Source organism: Etheostoma cragini, chromosome 7, assembly GCF_013103735.1.
Source record: "Etheostoma cragini isolate CJK2018 chromosome 7, CSU_Ecrag_1.0, whole genome shotgun sequence".
NCBI classification, from domain to species: domain Eukaryota; kingdom Metazoa; phylum Chordata; class Actinopteri; order Perciformes; family Percidae; genus Etheostoma; species Etheostoma cragini.
Window position 1 is genome coordinate 24324142 of NC_048413.1, and position 16003 is coordinate 24340144.

At 40.3% G+C, this 16003-nt stretch overlaps 1 long non-coding RNA gene across 1 annotated transcript; it reads right to left on the reverse strand.

Annotated features, from left to right (window-relative positions):
- Positions 1 to 853: 853 nt before the first annotated feature.
- LOC117947252 lies at positions 854 to 10739 on the reverse strand. The gene is made up of 3 exons (XR_004657195.1): positions 10681 to 10739; positions 4360 to 4367; positions 854 to 864 (listed from the first exon to the last, which is right to left on the reverse strand). It is a non-coding gene; the product is annotated as an uncharacterized LOC117947252 (long non-coding RNA).
- Between the last annotated feature and the right edge of the window lie 5264 nt (positions 10740 to 16003).

Consider the following 16003-nt stretch of genomic DNA (forward strand, 5'->3'; position numbering starts at 1 on the left):
GGTCTGCTATGAGCGGCCCCTTGTGCCAGTCTCGCTATCTGTTATTGTGGGTGAAGTTGTAAAGCTCTCCCCCGTAACACTGAGCTTTGGTTGCAGCTGGGTTCCGCCACCCCCTGGAGCCAGACCATCCAAATTCTGGCCTTACTGACAGAAGCTGTGCAGACAGACCAGAGAGAAAGAGAATTCCTGAGAAAGAGTGGAAAAAAGGGATGGGGGGACAGACAGATATAGGAGATATACGGAGATTAGATGAAGGGAAAAGAGAGACATAAGTGCATGTGTTTGCTGCATGCCTGTAATTCCTCAGGCCCAACAAAGAGCTGGCTGAACAATGTCTGCATCCCCACATGGAGAGGGGAGGCCCTCTGAGGATCCACTTTGCTTAGTCATAAATCAACAAAGAATCTAAAGGCTAAGCTACACAACTTTCAAAGCCGTCAGAGCGCTGTACTGTTCACACTACTCAATTGGCAGTCTTGTGTCGGGGGGGGAGTCGGGCCGTCATTGTGGTTGGTCACACACTACATAACTGACAGGGAGTCAAACACTACAGGATCCGTTACAGGATTGTTTGCTCCATAAAATGGATTTCCCCCAGAAACAAGCACTTTAAGTTGATGGTGGCTGATGGTTCTATAATCTGTAAGAGTGGTGCTTCTTAATGTGTTTGTTTGCAGCCAAGTCTCAGATATATGTTGCAAAAAGTGAACAGCGAGTGTTGCAAGCAAATCTAGATAATTTTATCTAATGTTAACAAAAAGCGGCCTTTAAATCGTTATCAGCAGCTAAACTATCTGGAAAGTAGGAGTTCATTCAGATGTAAGTCAGTCACTAGACCAGCGGCCACCGTTTATCACTTTCTTTCTTTTTCCTAGTAAAACAGTTAACAGGCTCCACATAGATACACCATGAATCATCTCTCACTCTCTCTGTCACACATGGACACACATTCACAATGTTTCCCTTTATCCCACACATCTTTTGGGTGTGAATCAGTCGGTTATTCAGTACCCACAAGTCACTGGGACTGGGAGAAGCGAGGGACCAGTGGTGGAAGGAGAAGGGCGTGGTGTGTGTGTGTGTGTGTGTGTGTGTGTGCGTGTGTGTGTGTGTGTGTGCAAGACAAGTTTGGGAGACATTAACCCAGAAAGAGCAAAGGGCGGGATAAAGTAATGGGAACGTTACCGGAGAGAAATGAAAGCAGTGACACGAGAACGGAAGTACACTTGTGGAAAAAACTAAAAATGTATTAAAGATGCAGTCAATTCACCCTAATTGGCAGAATAAACTATTCTATTCTCTGACAAACAGACATAATCTAAAGCCGCAATCTAAATCCAAACAGTGGCGCTTAAATGCTTTGCTCACTGACAACATGACTCGCCAAAATCAGATCTTTGGCTTCTCACAACATCCAAGACATGACAGATTAGTAAACATACTGCAAACTTAAATGACTTCTGGGAACAGAAAATCTACTCTTTTTTTTGAACGGTTACTGGAAGTCTCGCCACTATTTTGAGCTGCCAATGTGCTATGAGTTGTGGAGCTCAAGGGCAGTGGAGAGCCACAGAAAAAAGGTGCACAAGAGGGTGGGAAAAAAAGGGGAAAGTGAGTGAGAAAAGTAAGACATTAAAAGAGGGTGATAGATGAAAAGAGGGAAAACAGGAGTGTGGGAGAGCAGATATGTGGAGAAGGCACAGAGGGCAGATTAAGTAAGAACAGAACTTGGCAGTGTGCCACCATCCAGCCACTGTTTTCTCTCCACATTTTCATTTTCCAGTCCTGTAAAGTAGGGAGAGAGAGAAAGAAAGAAAGAAAGAAAGAAAGAGAGAGAGAGAGAGAGAGAGAGAGAGAGAGAGAGAGATGGAAATCAATCCCAAACTGAAGCTGAATTGGTAGTACTTGTTGGGTGACTCATTCGTCTGGTTTCTGTGGAAACTAACCAAATGAACTTGGTGACCAGAAAGTCGCAAACTGTACACCCAAAGGATTCAGGAATCCGCCTATGCTCAGCTAAAAATACAGCCGTGCAGCATTTAGGCTAAATCCACCCTGAAACCACTCTTTGCAGAATTCTTCTCCAAAGCGGAATTGAACAAGTTAAAAGCACCAAGCTTGGCCTAAGATCGTTGTGAAAGGACAGAGCTGATTCTGGTTTCCCCTTTAAGACAAGCAACCCTTTTTTGATCACATTATCCAAAGCAGTTTCATTAACCTTGACATTTTTTCAATGAGTAACTATGACACATTCCAGAGCAAAGGGTAAATGATTAAAACTTCTCTGCTCTGTGGTTAGAATAGAAAACCTGTCAGGATACAATTATCAGTCCAGATACCATATACCTCGTTCTGACCATGAACACTCATAAAAAAAAGACCTATACGTTATGGGACTTTTTTGCTGCTTTTTGATGTCCATGTAAAAATATCAAAAGTATGCAACATGAATTAGAATTTCACAGTTAAAAAAATGGTATTGTGCAATATTTTTCTGTTACAAACGTGTTGAATTTAATTTCACAAGAAGTATCGTTAGTCCTTTTTTTGATTGAACATGAAGTTCAGTCACTGTCCTGATACGAAATTAAGCTAATGCTATCTTATGTCAGGTAAAACATTCTTTAACTGATTAATAATATAGCAGCAAGATGTGCTGTACTGTGCTGTGTTGTGCTGTACTGCAGCTCCTGGAGTGGCCACTGCAGGCCAGTTAATCCCCGGAGAGCCCCATGTTGAAAAATGCCATCATGTTTTTTCAATCCTTCGTGTCCTCCTTGGCTATTAGCAACTATGTGGAGGAGGAGATGGGGGTGGGGGGATTTACGCAATCCCGGAAGGCTTGCATTATGTGGTCGCATCCAACAGTTTTCTTGTTCATTAGAATTCCTCATGGGGGCACTATAGCTTTAAGCTAAGCCTTACTAAGGGTAGCTAAGGGTTACTGTAAACACAAGATAAGGTATTTTGGATTTAAGCCAGCAATTATGATTAAATTTTGATTTAACAAAATATTCAGTGTCATTAATACATGTCTAGCGTTTATTTAAAAAAAAAGTAAACCCCTTGAAAATTGTTTCAAAAGTTGACTAGAAATAATGATTTGAATTGTGGATAGACCTCTTGCCATTATAGACATACATGCCATGAGAGGCGCAGCTTGTCCCTCCCAAAATGGCAGCCTCGTAGGTATCACTCCAATTAACAGCGGTCAATGTGGTATTTGTAAATAAATAAATAAATAAAATATTTCTGTTTACCTGGCTTGTAGACCCAACCACAGCTCATTATAACACCAATCCGCACAGGATATAGAGGGGGTATGCTAACTACATTATTATTATATAACAGTTTCAGTACTGTGCCCAAATGACAGAGGGACCAAGGAACATTAGATATATTTGTACAAAACTCTATATTTTGTGAGTGACAGAACGTCATTTTCACACAATACAAAACATACAGTAAGTATGTAAACAGTTTTGTTGTTGACTAAGCAAAACTTAGATAACATACAATCAAAATATGCATTCAAAAATGAGCTTCATCAAAACAGGTTTGTTCTGTAATTTACTATATTTTTTTCCATTTATTAAAAAAACAAATTAAAAAAAAAACATGATTCAGACCAGCCAAAAAAAGGAAAAGAAGAAATATTAACAATTGCATTGGGTTGTTTGGGTCATTTGCAAACAACTAGTGTGAGAGAGAAAACCTTCTAGGAACACAAAACACTGGCCGTCCTCCACTTTCAAGGAGAGAGGAAAACAAAACAGACCCACCAGTTTTCTGTCTTCCAAAACACTTTATACCCTGTCACCTGTTGTCTGTGGCCAATCAGGGCGGGTCAAAGGAATTAGTGCCATTTTAACCCAGGTGGCATCAATCTCTCCTCATTTGGAGTCAAATGGTCCTCAGTTGTATGAAATGTACCTCCTAAACACCATAGGAGCATACATTTTAAGAAGGCTTTAAGATCATGGCTTTAAGAAGTTAATATCCATCCTTCCATCCATCTTCATCCGCTTATCCGGTATCGGGTCGCGGGGGGCAGCAGCTCCAGTAGGGGACCCCAAACTTCCCTTTCCCGAGCCACATCAACCAGCTCCGACTGGGGGATCCCGAGGCGTTCCCAGGCCAGGTTGGAGATATAATCTCTCCACCTAGTCCTGGGTCTTCCCCGAGGCCTCCTCCCAGCTGGACGTGCCTGGAACACCTCCCTAGGGAGACGCCCAGGAGGCATCCTTACCAGATGCCCGAACCACCTCAACTGGCTCCTTTCGACGCGAAGGAGCAGCGGCTCTACTCCGAGCTGCTCTCGGATGACTGAGCATCTCACCCTATCTCTAAGGGAGACACCAGCCACCCTCCTGAGGAAACCCATTTCGGCCGCTTGTACCCTGGATCTCATTCTTTTGGTCATGACCCAGCTTTCATGACCATGAGGGTAGGAACGAAAATTGCCCGGTAGATCGAGAGCTTTGCAAAAAGTAAGAAGCAAGAAGTTAATAACCAAGTAAATATTATTTTCTCTGGAAGTGACTAACAATGCAACACAAGACATTTCCCCCAAAGACATTTTAAAAGGGGAAGTGCATTCCTTCTTCAGGCAGGTTAGTTATCTAAAAGCCCCCTAGAGTAAGCAGAAAGACTATGCTAAATGTATGGAATTTTGGGACATTCTTGGAGTATATTTTGATGGGCCCAAAATATGAATTTGAATCTGGCAGGGCCTTTTGAAAGCTACCCCCTTTCTCAAATACTTTCTTAAAAAATGAATAATTTATTTAAAAAAACAATCTTTCTTTGTTTTGTGTTCTATAAACTCATACTGTGTATTTTTTAAATCATTTTAATCTTCTCCTAATGCCAACACAGAACAAAAACGGTTTGTTTGAAGAAATAGATAAAACCAATTAAAACTATTTTTAGATTTTGATGTTGTTGTTTTTTTAATGACAGCCAATAGAAAAGCGATATTTCAATGGGAGGAATTCCAATACAGGAAGGGCGAGTCAGATATGGTTGGAATGACCCCCTACCAACGTGCCCCTCAAGTGTGACACATAAACACAAAAACACGCAGGCATACCTGCATGGCTCCTTTTCTGTCCTTGGCAAGAATACAAAAGACCCGTGTAACATAATCTTAAGAAGCTTTGTCTTGTTTCACCGTGTGAAATCTAAATGTCAGTAAATAAGGCAGAGTGAGAAAGAGGAACACAAGGGGTGGGACTTTAGAAGTTAAGCTACTGAGGCGTCTTTGTAATGGTTAATGGAGGGGAACGAGGTCTCCAAAGAGCTGGTGAATCATTGGTTATTTTCTAGTTTCCCACAGAACAACATGTCTTGTTGTTAGTTGGTTACATTCCCAACAGGCTGGATGGGAATATGTTTAGCCCCATTCTGTCTTTAGAAAGGATGTGTCATAAAAGTAAGGAATGGAAGTAAGTAATGGATAGGTATTAAAGGAGCTGCAATTAAAATACTAAAAAAACACAAACAGCTGGGTGGGATCGTCGCTACATGGCTGTCACAGTCCGTTCCCAAATACGTGAAATACCTACTTTTTCGCACGACTATCAGAACAAAGAACAGTATGTGACTTCATTCTCTGCTCAGGACACCATTACTGCACTCTACTTTTACATAGAAATACGTGTTTGTCGCTATGTTAAGGAACTGAATATGAGTACAGCCCCTGTTAAATAAATTACAGCGATCGGCCCATCAAGTATTAAATTGTTAAACTTATGCAACTAAAAACTGGCAAACTGGCAATTGTTCAGGGAAAGGTTTTCTAAATCATATTGGATTCAAAGATGTATGCTCTAAATACAACAAAATCCTGATACGGTAGCTAAATAATTAGTCAATAAACAGCGCTATCAGGTGAGAGAAACAGTCCACGTGAGGAGCAAAAGAGGAAGACGTGTTGGCCGAAATGTAAAGAAGTTAACTATTCACACAGTGATGTAAACAATTTAAATTAGCTGAATACATAGTTAAACTTAATTTCCTCTTACCAGTGTATCTCCCTGTGTAATGTTACTTTGTCCACAGCATTCAATGCCACAATCAGTCCCGGTTAGACAGTAAATGCCGTAACGTTACACATATTCTTCATACATCTTTACAATTTATCCCTGACAGAAACCAAGCAGCTCTGCCTCATTGCACAATCCAAATTTTAGCGTAGTGTTGCTTAGTAGCTCTAAGTTTGTTATTGTTACACGAAATGAACATCCACTGCCAAATATTGTGTTAATGTTATGTTGTTATGTTATCCGGAAAATGTCTTGATCCAGACTCTTTGCCGATTAACACTAAAGTATAGCTGAGGCTGATGGGAATGTCATTTGTGTTGCAAATTTTACCTGATGATGGCGCTTGATGAAAACCAAAAGTCACCAAAGTTCTAACAATTCCAAAGGAAACATGACTGTCTCTACCAAATTTCCCAGCAATCCACCCAATAGTTTTCGAGACATTTCACTTAAAACCACAAACGTGAACCTCATGTTGGCGCTTTGGAAAAGACACCAAATCAGTAGGATTTATCCTCTGGGGATGTCATGAGTGTCTGTACAAATTCCATGGCAACGCCTCCAATAGTTGAGACATTTCGGTACAGACTAAAGTGTTGGACTGATTGACCAACCAAACACCCTTTGTTGTCCTTTAGTCTTCCTGGGAGTTTGTTAAATACATGTAGGACATGCACACAGTTACCCAACATTAGAACTAGTAAGTTCCCAGCTCACTATGACAAAGAACACAGTAGTAGCGTCATTTTGAGGCAATGCTGTTGTTGGTGGTCTAGAGGAATTAGGGACTGGTTTGGCCACTAATCCAGTATTTAATCATTCTAAAGAGCTCGTTGTTTTTTGTTCTTTGTAAAAGCCCTTGGTGTGCTCCGCATTCCACTCCTGAAGAGGTATCTCTATCAAACCTTCTACTTGCCCATATATTCTTAGAAGATAAAGAAATCACCAGGTCAACCCTTTCCTTCTTTTCTGCACTACCTATACTTTATATTTTTATAGTTCGTGTCAACACTGAAAGGGGTTTCTTTAATCTCATTGCACAGGTACAGTACTTGTGTATTAGGACAATGAAGGCATTCTTTTCTAATTTAAAGAAAAAAGCATTGCTTGACATCAGTGTTTACCAAGGATGTTTTAGGATTATTTGTCTATTGAGTGGAAACAAAACGAAAGACACAGAGAAAAACGGGCAGCTATGAATCAGTTGCTGGTTGTACAGCTGTGGGTCAAAGGTTAGGTTCATTAAGGGATCCTGTTGCGCTGTGTTTACTCGGTTGCCATGGTAACATGACAAGAAACACGTGAGATTGTGTGATGCTAATGTAACTGAATCTAGACAAGCGTTAGTGTGTGTCCCATCTTGTCTTGTCCTTTTGTTTCTGCATTTGTATCCAATCGTGCCTAACGGTCAATCTACAGTGTTAAAGAGGCCGGCCAGAGTCTGTCATCACACTGACACCTCCCCATAACCTTACAAAGTATGGGGGCATGACAAAACCCATCACAGTCCTCAGCAGACCAGTCATGCAGGAGAGCTTCTTAACTCCTGTAGTAGACACACCAACGGACCTCTGCCCTTTAACTTCTTCTATTATTTCCCAGTTTACGTCAAATTCTAGGTTCTAGTTAGTTTGTGAAATGTTGACATGGGAATGTACTGTATTTATTTGCAATTTGCGTGGGACTACCTCAGCTGGGTCAAATAATAATATCTATCAACATCTTGTGGTAAATGTCCACCCTTTCCCCTATTCTTTAGCACATCCTCTACAGTGGAAGTGATCTCCCCAAGGGAGCCACTTTTAGCAATGACTAAAAGACAGGAATTGCCACAGTCTGTTTCTTTCTTCTGGAAGTGCTATACAGGATGTACTGTGTGATTTCAAGTGCTAGAAGGCAACACACTCTTCTCTGACACGACTTTCATTTCTGAGACGGATGAGGAACAGTTAATACGTTATTAATAGGACCCTGCAGTCAAAATCCAGTTTACATAGTTTTTATTTGCAAATATCAGCGCTTCACTCCCCCCTTGTGTCTGTGGAGTTCCAGAGAAAACCACAAAAGCCTGGTCCTATCTATTTAACATCATTTGCCAAAGACATTACACAAGATACAACAAAGCATGCCCCTTGAGAGAAAATCTACTGTTTTATAAATCCTAATTTAATCATCAGGAACTATTTCTTTGATCCAAATCTCCAAAATAGTTTTTCTCAGAGAGCACATGCCGATAGAGTTTGCCAGTGGTAGGTCAAGCAGCATTAACGCAGCTCAGTGCTGAGTCTACAGAGTTCTTCCCAGCAGCTGGCTTATTGGCCTCAGGTTACTGGGAAATGACCAAAAAAGGCCATTCACTGCTCGCTGCTAGTGGGAATCTGGCCTTTATCTCTCACCCATATGGAGTTGTACTGTTGCAAAAGGTTGCTCAAGGTCAGCACGGGAGCTTTGGAAAGAACTAATGTGACTAATGAGGGAGATTGGATGGGTCGGCGTAAAAAAGCAGTCGTTGCATTTAAGTGCACAAATCTGTGATCTGAAGACCTTTGAAAGCAGTTACAGTAAGGTAAACAATGAGACCTTCAGGGTCTCTTTAATTCAGGTCTGGTAATTATTAACTAATCTTATACAGGGCAGGCATGTGGATACAAGAGACATTGTAAAACAAGTGATTTTATCTGTTCTGGCAAATGTTTATGGACCGGGAGATTACCTTGATGGGATAACATGAATAGTTATAGGCTTATCTGAGGTAAAACCACAACTAGGTACTGATCTGTTCCTCTTTTCAATGCCCTAATCATACTGTGCAACCACATGCTTAAAACGATGAGCAACTTATAAGAGCGTGAGACACAGAGAGTGACAGGAAATTCAATGAAATTACAACTGATTACAAAAAGCTGATCACAGCCTCTTAAAAAGCTATAAACTATTATTAATGGCCCAAATGCTGTGTTCTTACATAAGCAGGCCAAATAGCGCTCTGGACTTTGTGTGGTCTTTGGGGCGAGTTTTGTGCTTCTGGACACATGAGGAATGAGGCTATGTAAGGGGGACTCCTTCAGTGATCTCATTTTAAAGGCATCTTGTCAAGTGAGCTCACTGAGTTGACCCTTTAATGTTTTGTCCCGACTTCACCTAATCTGGTGAGCCTTTTGGAGAGTTGGCTCACCTCTGCATACAGATCATCACATCCTTCTCTGTGCTCAATTTAGGATGCCAAATAGACTACACTAACAAGCCTTATAAGAGCAGAGTGGTGAATTCAGCTTGGTGGGGTGCTCCCCACTAGGAGAGTGTAAAAGGAATAATCTTGTTTTGAGTTTGCTTCTGACGCAAAATGTGTCTAACTGTAAAATAGACATGACAGCATTGACATTTCAGCTTTTCGGTTTGATGCACAGCAACAAATCATCCAACCCATTTCAAGTCACCAAAGCCCAAAACACAGAACCAGATGTCTGATGAAAATGAAGAAGTAGAAGAAACACTTATCCACATATTAAAGTTATGCTGCCTTTTGGTTTTTTGGCCTGTCTGTTGGTCTACCACTTTCCAGACTGAAACATCTCAATTTTAAAACAATCATGGTCCCGATTGGTAGAGAATGAATTCTTAATTCTTTGCTGATCTCTTGACATTTCATCTAGCGCGATCATGAGGTTGACATTTTTTGTTTTAAGTAAAATGGAGTATTTCAACATTTATTTCATTAATTGTGTTTAGTGCTATTTAGCAAATATTATCATGCTCACATGCTAAACTTAGATAGTGGCCAAAATTACCTTCTTAACATCAGCATGTTAATATTGTCATTGTGAGCATGTTATCATGCTGATATTAGCATTTGGCCACACAGGAAAAGCAATTGCCTATTTAATAGGGCTGTAATAATATGCTAAATTAAGCCGAAATCGCGACACTCAGCTCCTTGAAACTGTGTAACGGATTGAGAAGGCAGAATCATGACACACCCCTTCCAACTCTCAGAGTTATTCTTCCCATCCAGATCTGATTCTACCACATCTTTAAATTATTAGTGGTATCAGTCCTTCTGGTTAAATTTAGTTAATTGTAAAGACGGCTAAAAGCAAAAGAGGGGGCACCGTTAACGCTGACGGAGGTGTAACATTACGAATGGTCGCTGTTCTGACTCGGGTGCCTGGGTCTGTTTCCCGACGGTTCACTAAACTTCCGTTAGCGTCCTTAGCACCGGAGTTAAGTGCTGACCGGACTGGCTGACCGGTTAGTTGGCTGGGGGCTGACTGTGGATGTGTCCCTGGGGTTGTTGTCAGCTCTCATCCCGACTGAAGCCTTGCGGCGCTGGGAGGCTGAGGCAGAAGACAGGGGTGTGTTAGCTCGCTAAATGACCATTAGATTAGTTGTCTATATAGGTAATGTTAGTGATGAATTTGTGGTTTATCCCAGAGTTGTTACCATGGTCAAAACTTTCAAACTAAAAACAACTGAGCGGGATGCAATGCCATGTGGCAGAAAAAAAGTAGTATTACGGTTGACTGAGGCACCCACCAAAAACTACCTACTATTTGAACATTCATTCAGAGTGTTTATGTCCATCTCATGAGAGTCCAATTTGCACTGTTCTTTTTGCTCTGTTTTTAGTCTCCACCACTCCTGGGGGAAATATCTGACTCTGTAGCTGCTCAATGCTCCACTTTGTTTTCCAGATGGTTGCTGCTCACTTTGTTAATTTGAATGGTTTTGTTCAACTCAGGTAAACCTATTACAGTAGTCACTTTTTTCTAATTCACTTTCCATAGTAGGTGCAGTCATTTAATCGCTTTAACTACAGCCTCACTCACAATGAGCCACTCATGACCAGATGCCTTTCTCTGTTCTTCACTTGAATAATAGTAGAAGGTCAAGGATCCACTTTGACTTTTTCTGGCTTCTCACCTCAACATGCATTGTCTGTTGTTAGTTATGTTATAGGTATCTAGCTTTTTCTCATTCATCTTCATCACTGGACAGGATTATCCTGGGAACATGTTTTTCAAACCAGTTACCTCCTACATGGAAACCCTTGAAATCTCCAAATTGGTACTCACAGCCTTCCCTTATCCCATGAATTATGGAGACAAAAGGACATTTGTCTACACCTAAGACAAACAGTTTTATGGGACCTCACCCAATCTTAGAATTAGGCAGGTTGCTGGATAATGCAGACCCAACTTCAAGATGAGATCACTGTCTGCTGTCTCCGAACCGCAGAGAACAAGCCCTGTCCGAAGCCTGGGCATGTCAGACAACAACAAACAGACATGCTAAAGAAATGAGAGATTGGATGAAATCAATTGAAAGATTAAGGTGAATAAAAAACATGTTTTTCTTCCTGAGTAGTGTGATTATCTGCACCCAGAGTTGATAAAATTAGATAACATGACGTACACCGGTCTCAAAGAAATTGTAAGTTTGTTAGTTAATGAAACAATAACAAGAATGTTTGGAAAATCTTTCCAAAATGATGATGTCAGTTTGTACAACCCAGCACCTTCCTCCCAATGAGATCACTGTCAAATACTATAATCCAACAGGCTTTCCTTGACCTAAGGGTGTATGTCTATGGGCACAAGTGATGTAACCCTTAAACATGGCAATAATCTTATCAGCTACAAAAATATTTAGACGTACCACTTTTAACTTCAACCTGCGGGGGAAAATAAAATGTTTTATCTGGTTGAAGAATTTGTAATTTGTTCTGGAAATGTTTTATCAGGGTAGTCAGAAACGGTAGGTAATAGACTCAAATCAGGGATAAATAAATGTGAGGTTGTGAACGGGACATCTAATTCCTCCTTTTTCTTATTCATGTCTTTCTTCACTTGCAGAATATGTACCAAACTGACATTTCCGTGAGCAAGATCTCTGGAAAACCTCATGAGACCTGTTTGCTTGCCAAGTTTAAAAAGAAGCAAAGAAAGGTTTGGAGCGGAAGACAGAAATGGGAGAGTTGAAGAGGATAGAGGGGGAGATAGATTGAAAAAGTGTTGTGGTAATGGAAGATGGAATTAAAGAAGCTGTTAATTAAAAAGACAAAGTGCGATGGTAAGCCTTTCACTTTAACTGCTTCAGATGATGCCTAATGAACAAGCAAACAAGTTGTATCTCTGTAGGAATCACTGTAAAGCTAACCAACCAAATGGCAATGTTGTCAGAGCAAGTGAAAGTTTGCATTTTTGTATTTGACCATACAGTTAGGGTTAGGGTTAGGCTAACCCTAACCCTAACCCTAACTCCTAACCCTATGTATAGAACTAGATGTCAATTAGCTTAGCTTAGCCTAGAAACAGGAAGTTTGTGGAAACAGGAAGTCTGGTTCACTCCATAAAAAAGTGAAGCCAATGCGGCTGTGCCTTAAAAATGCATTCTTTTTACCTCAGCAATCATTTTAATAAGGAGTAAATGGTCTTAATCGCTAGTTTCAAGTCTTCTTCAATAAAGCATAAAGATCATTTAGTATATTATGGTCCCATTTATTTTAATTAGACAGAAAACAGATAATGGTATGCTTTAGGGCGTGGCTACACACCAACCTGTCAATCCAACCCAGTCTCACGTCAGTTTGTGAAATTGTCAGGTTGTTTTGATTTAGTGATTTGTGTACAGGTCATGTTAATGTTGTTTATTTCGTGCACAGGTCAAGATTTTTTAACGTGAACATTTTACGAACTGCGATGTCACCGGGGAAATGAAACACTACACGTGGAATGTGACAACAGCTCGCGCCGGGAGAGATCTTAGAACTTAAATGGCACACGCCGGCGACAACAACGGGATGGTTGTGGTTAGGAAAAAAAGAATGGGGAAAGGAACCGTCACATGCAGGACACGCCGATAACAACAGGCCAGTTGTGGTTCGGAAGAGAACAACGCGGAAAGGAACTTCAACATGCGGGACGTGATCCCTGGTTTCCGGGGTGAAGGTCCTGGGTTGTTTGACCCAATGTCATCACCCTGACCCACCTCCGTGTGCGGATTTTTGGCTTTTCAATACTACTAGCTACCATAAATGTTTTGTAATCACAAAATAGGCTTCCACTTCAAATATATTAAATCAAAATTTGTAATCAAAACACATGACCTGGACAGGACAGATGATTAGCGATGCATATCCATGGCACTGTGTGCATTTGAATAGCTGTTAACTTGTTCTGGGGTGCGTCTTAGAACTTTGACCCTTTCACATTGTTTCACATCAGTAAAGTTTATTTTACCATTTTGAATGCCCTAAGATTTCTGTTCTTCCAGTGTTGGGTTTTACTATAAGATACTCAAAGGAGTCGGTTGTTAATTCTATTTGGTAAGTACATTTTGTTTAAAGTCAGTTTTTTGCTAGCCAAAATTAGCATCTGTGATTAGAATCACAGGTAACTTAATTATTGATGCAACTTGCTAACCTAGTTAGCTAGCTAGTATTAGCTAATAACCTTATAAATAATTTGGAGGGTCTTTTAAAGTTATAACATGCTGTCTCAGCCTGCGGTTGGCTTTTAGCTAAACATACCTCAGCTTTCTTTATCTTTCTTTATTAGTTTATTTTTTCAGTGGTGAATCATTTTGTGTGTGATCTTGTCAGAGCTCACAGGAAAACCCATTTTTACGGCTGACTGCTTACGACTGCAAGAGTACTGAGTTCCTCTTTAGGTCAGTTTTATCTGGTGATAAATCAGCTGAGTTTGTTTGACTGTTCTGTGCGAGGGAACAATCGTCTCTCAAACACGTTCTGTGTCTGCTTGCTTTATGTAATGCTGCCTTCTGGGAAGTTTCATGTGATGATGCTACAATAAATAGCCACATCTGCAATAAATGTTGGACACCTGCAGGTTTAAAAGTCTTTCTGTTTACATTAATACACATGAATGTCCGCATTCACACAGGAAGTTGTATTACAAGCACAGCATTAAGAGCATTTAATTTACAATATGTAATAGTGCTTGACTCCGTAACTCAATTAATACAAAGGCCATCCTGTATTCTTCCAACCAAAATCTAATACCAAGACATTAAAAAAAAGCAATTTAGTGGATTCATTTGTTCTGAACATACGGTAAAAGGATGCAGACACTATAGTTCATTCACTGGTTGGCCAGATTGCAGCCTAGCTTGCCAAAATGGGGCAATGTAGTTGGGTTAATCTGATTTTCTGAAAGCCCTTCAGTTCAAGTTCAGCAAAGAGTCTTTCTGAGAGTCTTCATCCTGAGGAATCTTGGAGATGATTCTGCCAGCAACCACACAGAGATCTTACTCATATCAAGCCATGTTTTGCCCCAGAGGTTCACTCATACTGGCATCTGCGGTCAGTACTAGATGCCAGTATTCTGTGCCAATGCAGGAAGTAGTGTGTCCTTGGTGTGCAGTTTACCCGGAGTTTGTGTCCTGATACAAACCTGTGGTTAATGTTTTTATACTGACCACAGTTTTTCCCTTACCTTAAGCAGGGGCCATGTTCAACATCACATACTAATGTACAGCATGCTTTGATACTCAATCAGTTTTAACGTTTACTGCTTACGAAATGATTAAGCATGCTATTACCAGCAGATTGTTTACACAGTAGTCTATGTAGTCTCCCGTGTTAACCTCAACGTCATTCGCCATCATTCGTAATTATTTTATGCTATGGTTAAACATTGAAACCATCTGCCTAACCTTTGCCTTTGGACAGTCTGAAGAGACACAATGCACTTTGGAGTGGTTGAATATTTCTAGTAAGCTCAGGTCTCATACTCTAATTCTTGCTAATGTAGTATACATTAGCATTAAACACATTACATACTCTATTTTACATCGTACTTATTTTAAATAGTACATCAGTATGTGATTTGGAACAAAAACCAAGTGTTTTCATTGTCTAACCTTGGCCATGCATTATTTGCCATTACCGCTACTTTCTAGCCCTAACCATACCGTGAACACGTTGACATATGGACGCAAAAGAACAATGTCTTTGTATATAATCTCTAGAGTTAATATCCACAAGTTCATCTGGCAATAGCATTGTTTTCTGGCCACCCACTAAACGTAATGTTTACTTTCCTAGGACTACAGAGTGGGGCGATAATTATCTCTAGGTTTATCACTTGGAGCGAAACCTCTCACATTAATTGTAAGCCTAATTATTTGATCCAATACAAAATTATGATTTATGCAGCTTTATAAAAACTGAAAAGAGTGTGTTTAATAAGAGTACACAGACAAGAGCTGAAATTGTGGATTGACAATTATGGCACCTTCCGCCACCATAACCTTCAACACACTTCAGCACATCATTATGTTTTTATTGCCATCATCATTACACCAGGTAGGTACAATACACCGTCATTTATTGTGTAGCAGATAAGCTGATGAGGTTTGATATGACCCTAAATATGAGTTGTTGTTGAAAGTGTTGGACTAAAATTTTATTAGTAAGAGATGACTGAAGCTTTGTCGCTAACACAGCATGGTTACATTTAACATTTTTAAATCACTATTACTCCCTTAAAAAGCTTTTAAAATTTAGTTTAGTCTGGGTTTATCTAAATAAGGTCTCTCGATGCATATTACTACACGACAGGCCTCTGCTAAAGTTGACTTTTGGAAAAAGAGCAGAGGGGAAAAAATGACCGAGCCAAACCACTCTGGGAAATAGACACATTGCACACACACACACACACACACACACACACACACACACACACACACACATATATGTAAACACACACGTGGTATATTCAAAGTACAATAATTGATGTGTTTCCAAGCTCCGTGTGTGTTTTGGTTTGACAGATTATTGCCAGATGAGAGTTAAAGACACAAAAAGGATCATCCCTTGAACTAATTAAAGACTTTAGATTGGACACAAACAGAACAAACCACGCCACACACATCAATACACTTATGAATGTATGAAGGTAAAATGCCATGTCTTCTGTTTCCTGCAGGGACTACAG